Raw genomic sequence first — 21,976 nt, 5'->3', positions numbered from 1 at the left:
GCTCATTTAATTTATGCTGAAGGTCCTAAACCAATGTATGGTGGAAGCATCTTTCTAAAATTTAGAACACAAATAATGTGAAATAAATGGTCGGCCTTAACTCACTGTCTCCAAATATGGGTTAAAAAAATATATAGATTGAAGTTTTTTGTTAACAGAAGCATGGCTTAACGACAAAAGCAACTCCCTTTCATATGAACTAGTGCCTAACGGCTTCACCATCTACCAGACAGATCACGCCAACAGAGTCTTATCCAAAAGGAGCCATTTCAAACTGATTTATGCATTGATGTTATGTCATTCTCTTGCTAAATCAGTATTTATTTTCTATTAAGATATTTTCCTCCTAAAACGTCTATGAATGTTATAAAATCTCAAATAGAAAATATTGACAAAAGAGTGTTATTTAAGAGTAATATCAATCTCAAGCAGACCTGAACCATTGGTTTAATTCTCATCTTGGACTCTTGCTCCACATTAAGCTTGCCATGGAAACATATATTCTAAACATGATTAATAGGCAACCTACACATATTAAGTGGGACATCTTCTTGACCCCATTTGTGCCTTAATTAATGAAGTTGTAATAAAAGATCTGATCTCATTAGGCTGTAGCGGCCATGTGGCAATATTGTTTAAAATTGAACTTACTGAGCACTTTAGAACAAATATATTCAATGAAATTCATGAAGGCTGGAAGTGGAAAGTGTCCACCAGAATCTATAGCTGACCAGATTGCCCATAAATTTAGCTATTGCTTCCAGGCGCGGATGAACTCTGCGCCGGATGAAACATTACTCTGTCTGAACATCTCATTGGCTAACATATTAGACATAAAAATCCTGCTCTCTGAACAAAAGATTAAAGCCAGACCATATCAACATTGGTACACAGAGACACTGCATGAAATTAAATAGCAAGCAAGACAACTGGACCACAATTACTGAAAAACTATGAACTGACCCTGAACACTGAATATACTTGTTTCATTAAATATTATCCAGAACAGATTAGGCTACACAAAAGGCATATTATTTCGAGAGAGTAATCAAAGCTTCAAATCTCTCTAAGGAACTTTTCAGGGATCAGGGAACTTTAGTGTCCTGCAATGTGATTCCAATGCTAACCTTTCCTCTGAGCTTCAGGACAACTTTGCTGCATTTTATATTAATAAGATACATACATTTAATCAGAGATTGATATAGAAACTTACCTAGGTCTAGTTGCCTGACCACTATTCAGTAAACAGACAAAATGGCAAGTCTTATGACTCAATTTTAACTAATATTAAATGAAAGCTGTATGCGCTTCCGGTTCTCCCTAAGACGTTTGCCCTACAAGTTGGATGACAAAGCTGCTGTTAATTACTCCTTATACATTTCTTCATATCTTTAATTGCTCTTGAGAAGAATACTAGTTCCCCTGATTTGTAAAAGTGCCATAATCACCTCTCCTTTGAAAAAAGCAAGCCTTGATCCTGAAATACTGAGTAGTTCAGTTCAGTTCTTTTATTTATTTCGAAGGTTAAAAAACCATCATAAAAATACATAGTAATACATGATCGCATAAAACATACTGAACAACATAACGATTTAAAAAAAAAAAAAAAAAGAGCGACAAGTTAAAAAGGGGTTTTTGTAAGTAATAGAAACAGAGTGCAGATATGACACAAGGCCCCATATGACTTTTTAGTTTCCTTCCTATCCCACCAACTTTATCAGCCCCTTGTGTTTCTTAGTTTAAAAGCAATTTTCAGAAAACTCATGGTAGCAAACAGAGTACGCATTTCAGTGGCTCTTTGCAGAAACAATAAAGCAGATTTAGCATGGATAATATTTGAGTCCTTTAAAACAGCCACTAAAAATCTTTGACGCGGTGTTTTATAAAAAGAACACAGTAATACAAAATGAAGGGTGTCCTGCGGAGACCTATTGTCGCAGCCGCAGGCACCCTTCTGCTCAATTGTTTGTGTGAACCCAGACGGATAAGCTAAAGTATGGTGCAACAAATTGAGCCTAAAACGAGTCATTAAAAACCTCTAGTGTTGACTGTACATTAAAAAGAGATACGGTTCCATGCCCACTTCATTGCAAACAAGCGAATGAGCAACTACCGAGGATTTAATAGAGTCAAGCTCCCTCCTCCTACCATCATATTTTTCCAGTAGTTGCTTTTGTACAAAATGTCTGGAATATATGTCCACACTTGAGGGGTCCAGAAATAACCTTTGCTCGTCAATATCCCCCAATGTGTCTTTGACGTATTTCAGCCAGGGGATTTGGAGCCATCTCTCTTTCAGCAGGCAATCCTGGATGATCTGTCTGGACAATTCCGCATTGGGGTTTGACCAAATTTTAAGCCAGGCCAGTATGGGTCTCAGTCTGATCAAATCGGCTATGTATGGGGTACCCAACTCTACGTGTATTATCGCTGCTGGGATGTTCAACGGGAGCTTTAGCAGTTTTTTAAGGAATTTGTCTTCCTCTCTTTGTATTAGTTGTGCATCCCTGAAACCTCACACTTCAGCTCCGTAGATGGTCTTTGAGATACTGATCGACCTATACAATGTCATGACCTGCTCTGGGGACCAACGTCCCATACGACGGGCGAAATTTAGTATAGCTCCATTAGCTGAGACTAGTCTCCTAGCCCTCTCCTCAATCAGAGGGGCGAACTTGAATTTTTCATCAAATAAAAGTCCCAAGTACGGAAATGATTTGACAGTGTCCAAGACGTGATCCCCTAGTTTGAACACAAATTTCTTCTGTGGTTTCTTCCCCACTACCATGATGAAAGATTTTGTCATGTTAACGGAGAGGTCCAAATTCCTCATGAAGTCAGAGAAACCCTTAATTAAGAGCTGCAAGCCAACTGCCGTTCGTGCTAGGAGGACCGCGTCATCAGCGTACAGAAGTACCGGCAGATGACGCGAGCCCACCCTAGGACAGTCAGTTCCCAGTGCTATCAGGGCACTCTCCAGTCCATTTATGTAAAGGGAGAACAGGAACGGCGCCAGGATACACCCCTGCCTCACCCCGCCAGAGCACGGGAAGGGATCGGTGCTCACCCCCCCCCCGTACTATAGCGGACCTTGGCAGTGGTGCTCCAGTGCAGCTCCCTCAAAATATTAATAAGATCCGAGTCAATTCCCAGGTTAGACATGAGTAACCATAGTTTGGCTCTATTGACCTTATCGAAAGCAGCTGCTAAGTCCATAAACCCCATGTATATGGTCCCATCAGACGTCTTGGTATACTTAGCCGTGAGGAGGTATAGGTTGAGGCATTGGTCACTAGTTGACCTACCTGTTCTGAACCCGTACTGGGTGTCCACCAGGATGTTGTGGGTGTCAGTCCAATCTATTAAGCGGTTGAGGAGCGCCCTCCCGAGTACTTTGGCAGAAACATCAATCAGTGAAATAGGTCTGTAGCACTGCGGGCTGTCCCTACAGCCTTTCTTATATATCGGGACAATCACCGCAGTGGACCATGATCTCGGCAGTCCTGATTTGATTGCTGCATTCAGTACTCTCGTTACCACTGGGGCCCATAACTCGGTGTTGCTGAGGAATAAATCTGGGGGGGTGCCATCCGGGCCTGGGGCTTTGTTTCGTGTCAGCCCTAAGATTGCTTTAAGGACTTCCTCCAAGGATAATTCAAGTTGTTCTGCCCTTGGTCCCCTCCATATTCCATCACCAGAGTCAACCTCCTATTGATTATACAAGGATTTAAAGTGAGCAATCCATTGTTCTGGTAGAATATTAACGCTGATGACTGGGGAGCTTGAGTCATAAAAGCATGGTCTATTTATGATTTTCCAGAACTGTGCATAGTCCTTGTTTTCACCAGCCTCCTTTAGGTCAGCCCAGACTTCTTTTTGAAGGGCCCTTTTCCTTATCTTTACCTGGGTTTTGTAGTTCTGTCTGCAACGGATAATTTCAATCTTGTCCCTTGGGGTCTTTTTTAAGCTCTGCTTTAAGTCTCTTAGCGCTCTGGAACAGTTAGAATCAAACCATCTTGGAGAGGATGACTGTTTTACGGGCTTCTTAGTTTTCAATAAACCTTCCACAATTTTGGTTAAAGATTCAAAAGCCTCTACCACTCCTCTACCCTCTATTGTGGGATCTAAGCAGGCCTCTATGTGGGCTTTCCCTTCGCCCACTAATTTGACGTAAAACTCTTGAGGATTAATCAGTGACCACCTTATATGTCTCCCTTGGTCTGTTGGTTGGATATCAGTTTCATGGATCACCCCTGGGTCTTTTCTAGTTACATCTTTACATTTAATTTCTATTAAAATGGGGTTGTGATCACTAAAGGGACTCCACTCTGTTCTAGTGTTTAAGATCTTTTCTCTGGCACAGGCAGAGATCGTTATATAATCTATTATGGACTCACCACCTTTTCCCTTGAATGTGGGTGTTGGAGATTCCCCTACTTTAAGAGCAGCTAGATCCATGATGTGAGTGAGCGCAAAATTATCTAATAGTTTCATCAGAGTTGTACCCTCTTTATTGTGTGTGAAATGGGGACCCTTTTCTAGTGGGCATGCTGACCAGTCGGCGGATAGAGGGACTAGCTTGGGGCATAGATGACAATTAAAATCCCCCATCAACAGGACAGTTGGTTCTGGGCCCTTTGTCCTTTGATCCAGTTCCTCATTTAGTCTGCTCTCCAGCTCTGTTAATATTGGAAAGTTCCCCTCCACTGGCCCAGAATTATAGAAATTTACAAACAGTAGCCTCTCCCCCTGGAGTTGTAGTGTAACTACTTGTATATTGTCTGACATCCAGTCTGGGTATGACCAGGTGCCATTCAGGTCTAAATCTATGTATATTACTAGGCCACCTTTTGCTCTTCCAGAATTTGTCCCTTGGGCAGGTCTAAAAAAACACTTATAGCCCTCCAATTGACAAGGGTCCGAATCCCGTGCCCATGTTTCTTGGAGCGCTATAACATGAAAGCGTCTTATGAATTCTAACCACTCCGTACTTTTTAATTTGGCTTCCAGCCCTGCAATGTTCCAGGATAGGATGGTCAGACCCACCCTATTCTCTTTACCTCTTACTATGTGAATTTCATTTGTTCTATCCTCCCCCACTATTGATATATCTTGGATATTTACTTTATTTTCCCCCTGTCTCAAATGTGGGTCTAGCCTCCCGGTTTGTGTGTTCTCCACATTCCCACTTTCACCCCCTATTTCTGGGCCCAGGCATCCACTAGTCGCTAAACTTGCTTCAGAGTTATTTTCTATTGGGATGAGTCAATCAATATCCTCGAGTGATTGAATCGGGGCAAATCTATTTCTCCATTGTGCGTAATCTCGAGGAGGAAGGGACTGTTCGGGGTGGCTTACTGGTCTTGGTCTATGTATACGTTGTGGTCTTCCAAGAATCCACCCTCCCTCATCACCCGCCCGGTTAATGTTCCGACTCCTTGGGTAAAAATACCCAAGTGGGAGTGCACAAATAGTGCTGGTTTGATTCCTGTTAGAATTCTTCAGGATGTAATCAACCAGACCGGTGTCCCTAAAATTTGCAACTATACAGTCCCCTCTTATATCTTTTTTTCTCCCCCAATCCAGTTTACTCTTCTTACGTATTCTATCTCTCCTCTTTCCCCATTATTTAAGGGTCTGTGGATATTCAACCACTTGGAGATTTTGGTAAGTAATTGATGGTGTGATTCTCTCTCGGTGGGCCTGATTTCTGGTACCCCTGCAAAAACTATTACAAATGGGCTTGCCTCAGGGGGAAGATCTATATGTGGGGCGTGACTGTTATTAGTATGAAAGGGGTCGGAGTCTGTGTAACAGTGATCGTAATTACCTTCCCTCTGAGGGCAGTCTTCCTGTCTCCATTGCATTAATGGTTGTAAAGGTTTTTTTTCCATATTTATGTTCTTCACACTTTGATTGTGTCCCCCTCTAGAATTGTCATTAATGCCCCCTTTTTGATTTTGGGCAGTTTTTGGGGCGTCGTGTATCTGGACAATTGCGTGTTGAGTGTGACTGACACAGTTGTTATTTTGCGCTCTCTTTGTGTTTGCATGGTCATTAGTGGCTGCCTCAGTTGTCTGAGTTGGGTCAGTAGAAGTTTTTGCCAGTGTGTGCTCTAATGCCTTGGATTGTTTAGAGAGCTCACACATTATTTTGTCCACCTTGCTTATGATGGGCTTTAATTGTGCCGCAATAAAAGATTCTAGCTGTTTTTTGAGATCTGCAACTAAGGTCTCGATCCACCCTGGTGGAAGGATTTCTACTTGGGAGTTATTTTCTACTGTTATAAACTCTTGTGTGCGTATTGGTGGATTGTCTCTTACTAACGCTTTCCTCTGTCTCTGGGGCCCTTTACTCCTCCCCTGTCGCTTCCTTTTTTCCTGGTGGGTCGTTTCATTAAACTCAGAGTTTTCTTGGCCCGGTGTTTTTGCACAGGGGACATCCTCTATATAATTGTTTGATTGAGTTATATTGCCCTGGGTGTTTGGGCTATCTACTAATGATAGGTCTCTTGTGGGTGTTTGGGTGATAACATTGAGGTTGGGTGAGGAGGATAAACTCCGTTCCATACGTTCTATTTCCCCCGTGACTTTCTTTAACATTAAGTCAATTGCTGTGGGTTTGTTCCCCTTCGGAAGGGCACCCTCCTTTGTTTCCACTCGTATTTGTTATGGGGTCACTCTTTTGTTGGATTTGTTCCCAGCTGAACGTGTGTTGGGATGGTTAGAAATTTTTTCCTTATTGTCTCCCGCTGAATCACTCTAATTCTGCCCAGCGTGTGTTTCTAATAATCCTCTTGTGTGCAGCCGTAGAATTTGTTTAGTTACTTCTGTGTAGGGCTTCAATACAATATGTGAATTCCATATACACAAGATGCGGTACCTGAGTAGGTTTTGAGGAAGGTCGAAGGGAACAAGGGGAATGGCCCGTCCCGTCCCTCGTCCCCCCTGGACGGCCACAGACGGCCCGCCCTCTGCCCGGGCTCCGCCTGGCGCCGCCCGCGTGCGTCCGCGACGCGGAGGGAGCGACCCTGCTTTGTAGTGCCACCGGGCGCGAAGAAGGCGGGAGGCAGGAAGTGCCCGCAAAGCTCACTGGGAGCTGTAGTCTCCAGCCGCCAAGATGGAGCAGCGGCGGCGAGACACACAGCGTTCCCCACCCAGGAGCGGGAGCAGGAGCAACTCGCAGCATGCAGCGTGACCTCAGGAGTGTGCCTGGCCGGTAGGTTGTTGTCCCTCGCTCCACCGAGGGAGCGACCCTGCTTTGTAGCGCCTCCGGGCGCGAAGAAGGCGGGAGGCAGGAAGTGCCCGCAAAGCTCACTGGGAGCTGTAGTCTCCAGCCGCCAAGATGGAGCAGCGGCGGCGAGACACACAGCGTTCCCCACCCAGGAGCGGGAGCAGGAGCAACTCGCAGCGTGCAGCGTGACCTCAGGAGTGTGCCTGGCCGGTAGGTTGTTGTCCAGATTGCCCATAAATTTAGCTATTGCTTCCAGGCGCGGATGAACTCTGCGCCGGATGAAACATTACACTGTCTGAACATCTCATTGGCTAACATATTAGACATAAAAATCCTGCTCTCTGAACAAAAGATTAAAGCCAGACCATATCAACATTGGTACACAGAGACACTGCATGAAATTAAATACAAGCAAGACAACTGGACCACAATTACTGAAAAACTATGAACTGACCCTGAACACTGAATATACTTGTTTCATTAAATATTATCCAGAACAGATTAGGGCTACACAAAAGGCATATTATTTCGAGAGAGTAATCAAAGCTTCAAATCTCTCTAAGGAACTTTTCAGGGATCAGGTAACTTTAGTGTCCTGCAATGCGATTCCAATGCTAACCTTTCCTCTGAGCTTCAGGACAACTTTGCTGCATTTTATATTAATAAGATACATACATTTAATCAGAGATTGATATAGAAACTTACCTAGGTCTAGTTGCCTGACCACTATTCAGTAAACAGACAAATTGGCAAGTCTTATGACTCAATTTTAACTATTATTAAATGAAAGCTGTATGCGCTTCCGGTTCTCCCTAAGACGTTTGCCCTACAAGTTGGATGACAAAACTGCTGTTAATTACTCCTTATACATTTCTTCATATCTTTAATTGCTCTTGAGAAGAATACTAGTTCCCCTGATTTGTAAAAGTGCCATAATCACCTCTCCTTTGAAAAAAGCAAGCCTTGATCCTGAAATACTGAGTAATTATCAACCCATCTCTTTGCTTCCCTTTATTGGTGAAATTCTGGCAAATATTGTCGACACTCAGCTTCCGGAACTTGTAAAAGCTAGCAGCATTTTGAGCTCTTCTCAGACTAGTTTTCAGACTGGCTGGAGGACAGAACCAGTTTTTCTTTCTGCCATCTATGTGATTTGTCTAATTGTGGACAAAGGTGACGTCTGTGCTCTGCTATTTCTGTATGTGTCTGCAGCATTTGACAACCTAGACCAGGGGTCTCCAAATTTTTCCATAATAAGAGCTATTTATATTCAGTGGAAATTACTCAGAGCTACTAATAATATTAGTACTGTAATAGTAACCACAACGGACAAGATTACATCAGTAGCTGCCATATGCAAAATTACCAGCAGTGGTCACCTCAATGTATCAGGTGGAGTTGTCAACGATAACGTACTAAGACTTGGCAATGTAGAATGCCTCTATGTCGGTTCATACCAGCAATAGCCGCAATGCCTCCAGCACCATAATATTAGTAATAATTCTCCTCAATACTGCATGAGTTAGCACTCAAATATCATCTTTAAACACATTTGGAAAATTCATCCCTTTTTCTCCAAACGCCAGTTTATGAGCTCTGCAAATTCACACATGCTTGTCTCAAATGCACTTTCCAATTTTGGTATACTTTAATTAACCAAGCAAAACTTTCTAATTTTGTATGGTGAGTTGCATATGATTGAGCTACTTCCAGGTAGATGGTAAGCTGAAGAGGCCTGACATGATCATTCATAAATAATGCCTAGGCTGGTCCATATAGGGAAAGCTGGTACAGCCACGGACAGGCTGACCTCATTCTCGGTTGACTGAAGGCAGATCATCACTGCTCCTCCTTAACGAGCTAATGTGAGCACCCCGTTTGTGATATGCAGCACATGTTCTATACTCTCACTTTTACTATTTAACAAATAAACACATGTTGACTGTTAGAAGGTGGTTCTGACCATCTGCGCCGGCCAGATTTTCTTGCTTTTTGAACACGTAATTGTTGAGTTTTTACTGTGGGAAGAGTCTCATAAGTTGGGACTCACCCACAGTGAACTCATGATGAAAGAGACTGCATGTGGATTTTACTGGTGAGAGTAGGCCGCTGCTCTGCAGCCGGAGTAAGGGGCACTGGGCATACATGCAGACACGTGTGTACAGGCATCTTATCTTAACAAGGTTTTATAAAGCGCTCGCACACCCAAAGGTTTCATGGCGCTAACCGACAGAGTTCTGAAACTACAGTTAGAGGACCATCCAAGAAATTAGGCCAGGGCCTGAACAAACAGCCAAGTTTTTAAAAGCCTCCTAAAAGGGAGAAGTGTAGTACAAGAACGGATTTCCAAGGGGAGGGAGTTCCATAGCTTTGAGGCAAGAGTGGCAAACCTGCGGCCTCCCTTGCGTAGGAACTTATAGCGAGGGACAGTCAGAAGGATTTGAGAAGCGGAACGAAGGCTGCGGGACGGGGTATATCTGAACAGAAGATCTTGAATGAACTTCGGACTATGAGCGTGTAAGGACTTGAAAATTATGCACGCCGATTTAAAGGTGACACGGTGTATGATCGGGAGCCAATGAAGTTGCCTCAAAAGAGGTCTGGCTGACTGCCATCGCGGGAGACGATATATAAGCCTAGCCGCCTGATTTTGGGCCATCTGCAGGCGTTTACCAAGTGTAACAGGGAGACCCAGGTAGATGGCGTTGGCGTAGTCTAAATGTGACAACACCAAGGCCATTACCACATGGGTCAAAGCTGATTGAGTGAGTATCCGGCTGATCTTTTTTATTTTCCGGAGCTGAAAAAAACCAGTGGACACAACTGAATTTACTTGTGGTTTTAGTGAGTGCTCACTATCATTGAGCACCCCCAGACTTTTAACCGAATTAGACGGAGTGGGGGGGAGCCAAGTTTGGGTGGCCAATAATGAGGGCCCCACAGTAGTTGACTATTGCCGAAGAGAACCAGTTCTGTCTTCTCCGGATTTAACTTCAATTGGTTCCCATCCATCCACTAACAAATGTGAAGCATGGTGTTCTGGAATTGATAAATCGAATCTGAGGAATTGTCAATTGTGAAAATGAGTTGCAGATCATCTGCATAATTAAAGGTGGACACTTTAAAGGTTTTTAGGGACTGAAGCAAAGGAAGCATATAAATGTTAAACATAGGTGACAAGGAGGAACCCTGGTGGACCCCACAGGTGGTGTGAAGTTTGTGAGATGAAAAAGGGGGCAAACCGACTGCCTGGGTACGGTCGCTAAGAAAGGACCTGATCCTATCGTGGGCCGGTCCACAGATGCCGGCTAGTTTGACACGGTCAAGAAGAATGTCGTGATTTACCGTGTCAAACGCAGCTGACAAATCAAGTAGGACCAGAGCCTGTGGGATTCCCATATCTGCCCTATGACGCAGGGAGTCTAGGACCGCCGTGATGACTGATTCGGTCGAATGTGCCGGACGAAATCTGGCTTGAGAGGAATCTAGGAAGTCGGATTGTTCAATGAAACTAGAGAGATGCAATGTTACATGTGCTTCCAGTACCTTGGCCAGGTACGGAAGTAAGGAAATAGGCCTGTAATTTGATAGCGTAGTGCGCTCTGCTCCAGGTTTTTTTAGGAGGGGCACCACGACTGCTTCCTTAAAAGACTTAGGTACTATGCCTTGAAGTAGGGAGGTATTAAGGAGTCTTAAAACAGGGGCAGGAAAGGTAACAAAAACAGTCTTTAGTTTATGAGGGGGACAACAGTCACGAGGGGATCCAGACTTTACCCTATTCAGTAGAGAGATTAGGGCGGGGACATCCAAAGAAGGGAAATGATCCAAGGATAAGATACTGGTGACGTGTGCAGGGACAGAGGGAGCAAAGGTAGTGACGGGGATACTAGATTTAATTGTCGCAATTTTGTCAGGCATGCGCACACGTGTAAAGGCTGCGCAGGGGAGATTCCTGGCATGCGCAGCCCAGGAGCATGTACAGATTGAATGGTGTGGTAGGAATGATGCAGAGCTGGGTGGTGACATGGAATAGGTTTTATACAAAGGGAAGAAACATGTAAGTGAAAGTCAGTGTGCGTTTACTGTTTTCACTGAACGACCACTCCATTATTCTCCTTTGAGGATGGGGATCAGATGGGATAGTTTCACTTCCATAGGGCCTACAAATTCCAGACACGCACTAAAGTCCACTGTAACTTAGGTGAGAAGGAGTATTCTGCTGAATTCAAAACCATAAATGTACTGCTTATGGTTCATCCAGAAATGTCATATTCCTCTGAGTCAGATTATAACCAGAGCCTGGCTGGTTGTGACCCTGCCAGGGTGGATTAAGGACCTTCCTCCCCAAACTGAAGCATCAGAGGCCTGGCCCTTCACGGTAAGCATTCCAAGGGCGAAGTTCTCCTCTCCAGGAGGGAGAGAAGATGAGTGGAGCTACCAGCTATCCATCAGCAGCTGTCACCTGGTGCCAGGCACCAAGCTGCTCTGGAGAGGAGGCAGCAAGGGGGAAAGGGGCTTTTCAGAGGCCTGGGCCAGAAGGCGCAGAGGCCTAGGTAGGAAGAAGGGAGCAGCGGTAGGTGAGGTGTTGCTGCCTAATAGGGAAAGCAGAGCCTTGCTGCCAGCCGACTCCAAATTATTTTAAAAGGTCTTGCACAAAAGGAGGAGGAGCTCTCACTGGGGTGTGGTCTGCTGAGGAAGACGCGTGCTGGAGCCTGGCGCCATGGGCAGTTAGAAGGAAGAACCCCTGACTGTCCCAGGATCCAGAATTGCACCAGGAGGGAAGTCCAGGACCAGTGAACAGAAGCCTGGGCCTCTGCGCAAAGAGAGGAGAGTCCCAGGAGGAGAGCCAGGTGAAAGGCTGGCGCAGGGAGCCAGTAAAGACATCTCCCTGCTGAATTCACGCTCCTTGAGACCCGGAGGGCAAAGGAAGGTGCTCCCAGTGGCAGGGGTGCACCACCAAAAGCAAGAAGAGGCAAAAATGGTGAAGATACGTCCCCTGGGGGCTGAGATATGCCCCCCAGAAGGTATGCAACCTTTGACCTCTGGCCTGACCGACGACTGAGCACGTGGGGCTCCATCGCCAGTCTTGAATAGGCCCCCAGTGGGGGTCAGATCCTGGGGGCTGCCCCCACATGAAGCAAAGTCGGGGCACGCCATCATGCTCCCCGTGAAGTGGCTCAAACGGGGTGCCAGGAGCCCACCCTGACACCGGTGACACCTGAGGGCGGGGAGCACCATTGCGCCTCCGCGAAGATGTCTTTGGGGCCTGGGATCCCAACTCTGGGCCCTGATGCCCAAAAGGGAAGTCAGGGAGCGCCTTTGTGCTCCCCGTGAAAAAGTATCGGGGGCCGGGACCCCAACTCCAGGCCCGAAGCTATGGGTTAAGTTGGGGAGTGCCGTTGCGCTCCCTGTGAAGACTGTCCAGGGGGAAAGGCCCGGGATCCCCAACTCCGGTCCCCGGTGTGCCCCGACTCGAGGAAGCCAAGTCGTGGAGCGTCGTCATGCTCCCTGTGATGATGGCCCGGGGGGGCTTGGAATCCCCAACTCTGGGCCCCCGTGTGGTGGAGGAGGAGGGGGAGTGCCGCCGCACTCCCCCACTGCAGTACGAAGGTGGGGGCAGTGCCGCCGCACTCCCCCGAAGACCCGCCGCAGAAGAGGCTGCCTCCGTGTCTGCTCACCAGAGCGAGCAGACCAAAATGGGCACTCTGGCTCCCACAGCCGCACAATAGGGTGCGGGAGGGGCATGGAGCCGGCAGGAGCCACCGGGGGTGGGCTCCCCAGGTGGCTCTCCAACACTGGGGCATGAGGAGGTGCGAGTGGCCTGGGTGGGACTAGGACCCCGAAAAACCACTGGAGCAGCTCGGGGTGGGCTTCCCGAGCTGCCATAACTCACCTGGAGGTCCGGGTGAGACCAGGCCCTCCACCAAGGACTGGACGCAGCAAGAGGCCACCAGCAGCGCGCCACGGCTCTCCCCGGAGCTGCGGGGGAGGCGCTGCTATAATATTCACCACAGCAAGGGAAACAGCCCATAATGCCTTGCAGGCCTGGACCGGCCTGCAAGGAAAGGAGGGTTGTTCTCTGCGTGTGGTGACCACAGGAGGACAGAGTCAACGCCAAGTGAGTGCAACGGTGCAGGGAGAGCTGCAGGAGCTACGCAGTCTCCACAGCACAAAGAGGAAAGTCCCCACTAAGTCTCTGGGGACTCCATAGAAGTAACCCCTCAAGGGCTCAGCCAGCAATCAACATTATCTCGGGGCTGGAACTTTTTGTTCTACAGCTGGGGGGTGCCTTAAGGATTGCATCAAGGCTTAGGGGGCTTTGTTGGGTATGTCTGGAGAAGGGCATCCCCTGGAGGTGAAGAGGTGTAATTGCACGAGAAGTGCATTACCAATGTTATTTCTATTGTGGGACTGTAAGTCATATGAGTAATGTGAAGGCATAAGCAAAATGGGGTTATGTTGCGGGACATTCTTGCTAGGGCGCCTGGCTGTATATGCTTAATCCTGTGATTATAACTGTGATGCCTTTTAGGGGCTGTGATTGCAATGCATTATAATTGTTATCAGCTATGATAAGTACCTAATTTAAAGTGATGCCTAAACATGTATTCTTGCTGCTGCGTTAGGTGAAGAACAACCCAGACTAGCCCCTAAGATGTAGAGGTGTATACTGTATGGTCAGTATGAGATGCTCAGTCAGAGTTATGTGTCAGGATTGGCAGGGTTGCCCATATTAAATGCTTGTCGAGATAAAGGGGGTGGGTCGCCACTGGTATGGTGCCTGTGAGCAAGGCCCTCGCTCCAGGTTATGTTCAACTCACTGCATTATGGGGCAAGGTGATGTGCATACATAGGAGTGGTGGTACTAGACCCCACCACCCGCGGGTTGGGTGGGAATGTTATGCAATGTCACAAAGTAATTCCAACAGTTTATGTATATTTGTAAATTGGTGCATAGTATTGAGTAGTGTGTGTGTTTAATAAATTTACCCTTCCATTTATAAAGCAAAGAACAGACTGGCCAACAATTATTGAGTATTATTTCTGCGTACTAGTAAATGGCGAATACTAGCCCACACCACCTCCCTGGAGTAAGCCTTAGACTGCTCTGCAACGCTACCCACTCAGAGTCAAGCACTAGAAGGGGGTGATTGGTTCCCAGTGAAGGACAACTGTAGTCATGTTATTTGTGCAGGCCTCACAGATACTGCCTCGTTTTCAAACATTGCCACTTGCAAAATTGCTGGCTAAGTATAGAACCTCGCTTTAAATGTATCCAAATGACACACAACTGATTGTATGACTATTTAGTTCGGCCTCACCCAATGGACAAACAACTATGGCTACTTCTTTATCAATTATTCTCTGGAATTGTCAACCATTTATATGCAATTGTATCCTGCTACAACCAAAATACTGCTCATTTCTCCCAATGTCTTGCCTACTATACTTTGTCATGACCCTCTTTATGCGCATTTGTCCTACACCCTCGACTTTTGTCTATAACTGGGGTATCCTGCTGGATGCTAATCTTTCCTTGAACAGTTTGGTGAGCCATGTTTAAAAAAACCTGCTTTTGGCATCTCAAAATGTTAAGACCTTTGTTGAGGGTTATTGATCTAGCACACTGTGTTAGTATAGCAAACGCCTTGGTTCAATCAAGGCTTGACTATAGTAATGCCATATATTTTGCCATACCAGAGGCCGTGCTTCACCCATTTAAGGTGGTTCAAAAAGCGTCAGCCAGACTAATGACTCATACTCCAAAACATTTCGCCTAGACAAGACGGAAGTACTGTTTTTCAACAACAAGCCCTCCCCATGAAACTCCACCTGGTGGCAGTCGGAGCTAGGACCAACACACAGAGACTATGCAAAAACTCTAGGGATAATCCTAGACGACAAGCTCAACATGACGTCTGCAGTCAACTCAGTGGGCACCTCCTGCTTCCACATCCTATGCATGCTGCAAAAGATCTTCAAATGGTTGCCTCAGAACAACAGGTGGATTGTCATGCAAGCACTCATCACCAGCAGGCTGGACTTCAGCAGCACTATCTACACCAGATTTCCTAATAACTCATACAGACTCCAGAACACCGCTGCAAGGCTCATACTCTACCTTCCACCCGGCACCCACATCTCACCACACCTCAGGAAGCTTCTTTGGCTCCTCTTTCACAAGGGCAGCCAATTCAAGCTTTTCACGCACACGTACAAAGCCCCACACAACACAGGACCAGAATAACTGAACAGCCACATTCACTTTCACAAACCCACCAGACACCTATGCTCTGCCTTACTCTCACTCGCAAAACTGGAGGTCGCTCTTTCTCCTACATCGCTCCCAAGACATGGAACGACCTCCCTCAACACATCAGAGCCTCCTCCTCACTTCTTTACTTCCACAAGAAGCTGAAGGCCTGGCTCTTCATACAAGCACCTTTTGGATCACCCACCTTCACCCCGGCCCAAGCACCTGGATACCCTCTCTGGTGATTAGTGAGCTATAAAAATCAACATCATTACACTGCACTCCTATGCGCCGTCACTTGCACTGGTTACTATTGAAAAGTCCAATTTTTTTCAAATAAATAATTATTGTTCACAGAGCTGGTTATCAACATCCCTCAGAATTTTAGCTAATACATTTTCTTTCCAACATTAGTGCTACAATCAGCTGGTCCTACCGTTTGTAACGTATATGTCTTTGGAAATTTGGTGATAGCGCTTTCTCACTTGCGGGCATAGAGTTCTCGCCTGTTTGCTCTTCGCTCTGATGCTAATATAAATTAATTTTGGAAAGCTTTGAAAACCTACCTTGTCTAAGCTTGCTCTTTCAATAGATGTGGCAGTCAATGGTCTTACAAGCACCAAGATGCTTCGGTGAACGCGTGCTCTATAAATACGACCTATAGAGATGTGTGCATTATAAAGCGGTACGGTACCTCTCTTCAGAGGTGTTCCTTCCTCGTGCAAGGAAATCATCTCAGAACATAACAACTTCACCAACTCTTTTTTTAGATCTGGCCCTAATAAAGCACAAATGCTGCTGTTGCATGAATAAGAATGCAGTCTTACTGAGACATAATATTTGCATAAGAAAACTCGGAACATAATTTCTATTTTCACAAAAATATCATACGCACTGCTAATCCTGTAACCTGCACTTAAGGGTAGGTTCCTTGTCTCTTATTATTAAAAATTGTACTTCTACTGGGAGATGAAAATCCGGCTTCTGTTCCCTGTTTGGAATTCATTTCCTGTATCTTCTACTCTGTGCTGTTAATCACTAAAAATCCACTTTTAATAACAATCCTGCCTATGCCACAATATTTTCATAATCTTTCTTTCTAGCGATAACGAAAGATTCGATAAAAACACCTGGATGTCATTTACAAGTTCAAGGTCAATACACCACAGGAAGGTCACCAGCCGTGCCCCATCCGCACTGTATCTTCCCATCCACCAACCATGCGCACCTTTTTATGAACCCACAGCCATTCCTCTAGTGCTGGCTGGGTGTCTGGGGTAAGAGCAGCCCTAGCCGACCAGCTGGAGTAAAGAAGACGAGCCCCACAATCATGGTGGCGTGGCACGATCGAGGAACATAGCGTGGGTTAGTCCAGTAGCTTATATCCTTTCCCCAGCTTTTGTGTTTTTTGTTACCTTTTTTTGTTGGGTTGCTGGCACCGTATTGCCATTTTACATTTTGTTTTGCTTCTTTATATGGGGTGCCTCCTTGTGCTTTTTCTCTCCCCCCCCCCCCCCTTTTTTTTAGGTCGAAGCCTACCAGACAGCTCAGTTGCCTGGTTTGCTAAAAACATCTTGGGGATATTCGAACAGCTTCCCTGGGAATGCATTCGCCCAGTGCTTACCGCTGGCTGGATTTGTGTTTTTTAACTCACATTTGCTTGGCTTCTATTTTCTGGCTTTGTTTGTTTTAGGCTGTCCACCTTGAGTTCGTCCCTCTCATAGAGCATGCCTTGTTTACTGTTTCCTCCCGAGTTCTCCATTTCTGTAAACATGCCTTTAAATCTTGCTCTTATCTTGTCACATTTGCTGTGTATTCAAAGACAGAGGTGAAATGTCAGGCTCTTTCTTTCAGGAGAGCGTGCTGTCTACCTTTCTTTCTCTGAATTCAAAGTGCCAGTACTAATGTGACCAGTGGTTCATTTGTGAAAAAATAAGTGCCAGGGCTCTCGTCAGGAGACAGCTCCTCCTATTACAGAACTAACTACTACCATAAAACCCTACAAGTGGGAGAGGATGTGGCGTAACGGCCAGAGTTGCCGACTTTGTAGCTGGGGAACCAGGTTAGAGTCCCGACGTAGGCTCAAAGTCCTGTCATTCTGGACAAATCACTTACTCTCCTTGCCTACCAAAAATGAATGTGCTTAGCGTAAAACTTTATTGGATACAAAATATCTTTGAGATCCTGTTTCATACGTAGTGTTAAATTATGCCCTGCCTTACATTTGTCATTTGAGTTAAAAAAAATATTGATTATGAAGATTTTTCTTAATGTGAAGAAAATGGTTATTGGAATTAGTCAGAACATTATGGGTCCTGTTCACAAAGAAAGTCAAACTTGTTTTACCATAAGTTCTTTTCCACAGCTGGAGCAAATATCTGTCTTTAAAAAAAAGTACAAATAATTCTGTGGTACTCACAAGCTTTAAACTTTGAGGATTTGGGAATGTAACAAGAGGACAGTTCCAAATAGCTAAAAAAAAAATATCCAGTGGGAAAATAGTTTCAGGGAGGAGAAGCACCTTTCCATAAACCCCTCCAATTGTGCTGATGTTCCTACGTTTACTCCTGACAGATGTAAATCCCTAGCTCTCCAATAGATTTTTGGGTGGCAAACAGCCAACAAAGGAATTGTGAATATAATCAGCATGCCAGTTTCTGCTTGTTCTCCACCATTTGCAGGTATGTCTCATACACACACAGCCATGCATACTTTTTCATGTGAATAAATCAATTTACTAGTGCAAATTCATAACAACAAAAAAATAAATGCTACCAATCTGAGCATCAAAAGGTCACTTAGGAGCATAAATAGATTTGTGAATTTGGCCTTCTATGAACAAAACATACCAGCACAATAGAGTCGACTGATTCAAACAAAATGGTTAATCTAAAACCTCCTAGTACTATTCGGAAGAGGACAAAAGTCTGGTAATTCGGTTACCTGGCATTTTGTATGCATTCAAACAATTATTAGAAATCTATGGAAGATATTATGTTATGTTAGAAAGATTTGTATGGCACAGCTTGTCACCTGTGAGTTTATCCAGGTGACAGATTAGTAGGGGGAGTCCGGTGGTACTCCTAGTTAAACGGCCAGGTTTTCAGCTTCATACAGAAGTTCAGGCAGGAGTGGCAGCCCTGATGTGTAAAAGTAGTTAATTCCAGCATTTTGGCGGTGATAAAGGGGATAGCTCGTCCCCCTGTCTTGCTTCTGCAGATGTGGGGGTTTGTGAGAGGGAGAGAGAGGTGAAGCACAGCTTTCTTGTGGTTTGATAGAGCTGGAGTTAGTCACTGAGGTAGGCTTGTCCTGTGTTGTGGAGGGCTTTGTAAGCTTGGATGAGAAGTTTGAATTTGCAGCATTTCTGGATGGGTATCAGTTGCAGTTCTGTTTGGTATGGGGTGATGTGCACGCCTCTGGGGACATCTAGGGCCTGTCTGACGGCGTGTTCTGAATGGTTTGGAGTTTTTGAGTGAATTGTTTGGAGATGCCGTGGAGAGTGTTGCTGTAGTTCAGTCTGCTTGTGATGAGTGCTTGGGTGACCGTGCATCTTGTGTCTGAAGGGAGCCATTTGAAGATTGTGCAAAGCATTCTGAGGATGTGGCAGCAGGATGCTATCACAGTGTTGGCCTGTTTGTTCATGGAGAGCTTGTTGTTAAGGATGATGCTGAGGATTGTTACGTGGTCTGTAGGGACGGGTGTGGGACCTAGATTGGGTAACCACCTAGAGGAGTCTGAGGGAGTTCTTATTACCGAAGATCAGAATCTCTGAATCTCTGTTTTATCTGTGTTGAGTTTTAGGCAGTTGTCTTGCATTCAGTCAGCCATGTAGGACATGCAGGCAGTGAAGTTCTTCCTGGAGGTGTTGTTGGTATCAGTGAGGGAGAGGACAAGCTGGGTGTCATCGGCATAGAGTACAATGTTGATGTTGTGGGTCCTTACGATGCGGGCAAGACATGCCATGTAAACGTTGGACTGAGGGAAGAGCCCTGAGGAACTCCGCATATGAGCTTCTTGGATTCAGAGCTAAAGGTGGAGAGTCTGACTTGTTGTGTTCTGTATGAGAGGAAGGAGGCGATACAACTAAGGACTGGTCCTTGGATTGCCGATTTCTGAAATCTGGCGATGAGTGTGCTGTGGGAGATGGTGTCAAATGCCGCCGAGAGGTGGAGCAGGATTAGTGCTGTGGTTTCTCCTCTCTCCTTGATTGATCTGATGCCAACTGTTGCAGCCATGAGGCTGGTTTCCATGCTGTGATTGCCAAGGAATCCTAACTGGATTGGAATCAGGAGGTGGTGCTGTTCAAGAAAGGCGGTGACCTGCTTGTTGATTGCCTTCTCCAGGACCTTAGAGCGAGATGGGCCAGTAATTGCTGAGGTCTTTTAGGTTTCCTGAGGGTTACTTCAGCAGAGCAGTGACCTCAGCATGCTTCCAGCTGTCCGGGAGGTTTCTGTTAAGGATGGAGGAGTTGATGATGGTGGTAAGGTTGGCGCTGATCAGAGTGCTTCCTAGCTCGTACATATGGTGTGGGCAGGAGTATGAAGGGGACCTCGAGTGGATGGTCTACATCAGCATTTCCCAAACTGTGGTCCGTGGACTCCCAGGGGTCCATGAGACATTGCCAGGGGGTCCGCAGGACTCGAGTATCTGTCATTGTAGTGAAAAATGAAACGCCCATGTGTCCTCACAGCACACAAGAGCTGTGAATGTTGGCGCTGGGGCGGCGAGACCACAACAATAAAATCAGGAGGCGGGGACAGCGAATGGGCAGTGGGCAGTCAGGGGGTGGGGCCGCAGGGGGCACAGCGGCTGGGAAAACGAGCGGAACAGAAAGCAAAAGGGGCACAAATACAAGGAAAAAACGAGTGGCACAGAAGGGCACTGTTAGACCTAGGGGATCCTAGACTACATAGGGTAGCCTGGCACAGTAGTGGATATAGCTAAACTCTCAGGCGTTGGTTAAGTGCTTACAAAACTCACTCACAGTAACCCAATGATTGACCACTAAAATAAAAGACACTACACCAGTCTTAGGAAAATACCAGTACCTTTTATAAAAATAATATTCTCTCTTGTTCTTGTTTTAAATACAGCAGTACACAAATAATTTACACAGTTCTTATAGATCTCAAATCACATCCAATACTTTTCCTAGTCAGTACATAAGAATCAAAGGTACATTACATTTGAGTTTAGTTACTGTTAATTCCACAAGTTTACTTCTTCAATCACTGGTTACAGAAGGGAAAATTCACATTACAGTTTCAATGCGCCACTTGGCAGGTACATTACCCTCTCCTCTCAGACTTCAGAGCAGCTCAATAGGTTTTCACCCCCAGCCGCGCTTCTCTCAATTCAGGCAGCCAGCTAATTGGCTAGAAAAGATAAGGCACGTTAATAGTGTTGCCCTATATACCAACTATAACTACACCTTCCTGAAGGGAACTGTTGCTAGGCATAAGTCTAACTAGTCGGTTAGATGCGACTGGCCCTGTTAGTTACTGACACCCTTTTGCCCAATCTTGCGCTATTATTCTGTCAGGTATAGGAGTTTAACACTTTATTCCCCTTGTTTGCTGTTTTCCCCCTTTTCTGATCGGACTTGGTAATTTCAATGCCAATTTACTATGTGAGTCAGAGGCCAAGTTCTTGTGTCTTAATCCCCAGCAGCAACTCAATTATCCAGTTATTCGGTGTATAGAGGCCGCTTCTGGGCTCCTGGCGAGCTGGCACTGCCGCCTCCCGTTTCCCCTTATCCCTGCTTACTTGTGCGGGGCAGCGATCCTTCTGTAGCCACCCCTTCGCTCAGTTCTCCTCACTCCGCGCCGACGATGAAGCCTCAGCAGTGTCGACTTCGGGAAGGGGAATCGGAAGAGCTTACTTGCTGACTGGACGCTCCGCTGGCGGAACCATGGTGGCGCTTTCCTTCTTCCCGCGTCGCTTCAGATGGGAGCTCCGCCTCGGGCGCACCTCCTGTGACGCGGTCGGGTTCTTCCTCACAGCTCCGGATACCGCCTCTGGGCACACCTCTTCCGACGCGCCGAGTCCTCCCACACAGCCTCAGACACCGCCTCTGGGCACACCTCTTCCGACGCGCCGAGTCCTCCCACACAGCTTCAGACACCGCCTCTCCTTTCCACAACAGTCGGGTCAGCTGGACACTCTGCACTCGTGTGGGTCAGACGGGCAGACAGCGCTTCACGCAGGTAGGAGTCTCTGCCGGCGTCACTGCCTTATTTCACGGGTAGAGAGCCAGTCACCAGGTTAATGAAGCTGACAGACGCCCCTCAGCCGTGCAGCACAGCTCAGTTCCGATGCTCATTTAGGATGCCCACAGCCTTCAGGGCAAGTGAGCAGGACGCTTACAAGGGTCGATTTGGTTGTAGATTATCAAGGTCTCCTTTCAACACGACCCGGGCTCTCCAAATTAATTACAAAGTCTCTGGTCACACTTTAGGCTGGTGTGACAGTGGGGTTCGGTCAGCCTGA

This window comes from Lissotriton helveticus, chromosome 5_1 (assembly GCF_964261635.1).
Source record: "Lissotriton helveticus chromosome 5_1, aLisHel1.1, whole genome shotgun sequence".
Classification (NCBI taxonomy): domain Eukaryota; kingdom Metazoa; phylum Chordata; class Amphibia; order Caudata; family Salamandridae; genus Lissotriton; species Lissotriton helveticus.
The sequence above is the reverse complement of the archived record's forward strand: the minus strand, read 5'-3'. Positions refer to the sequence as shown.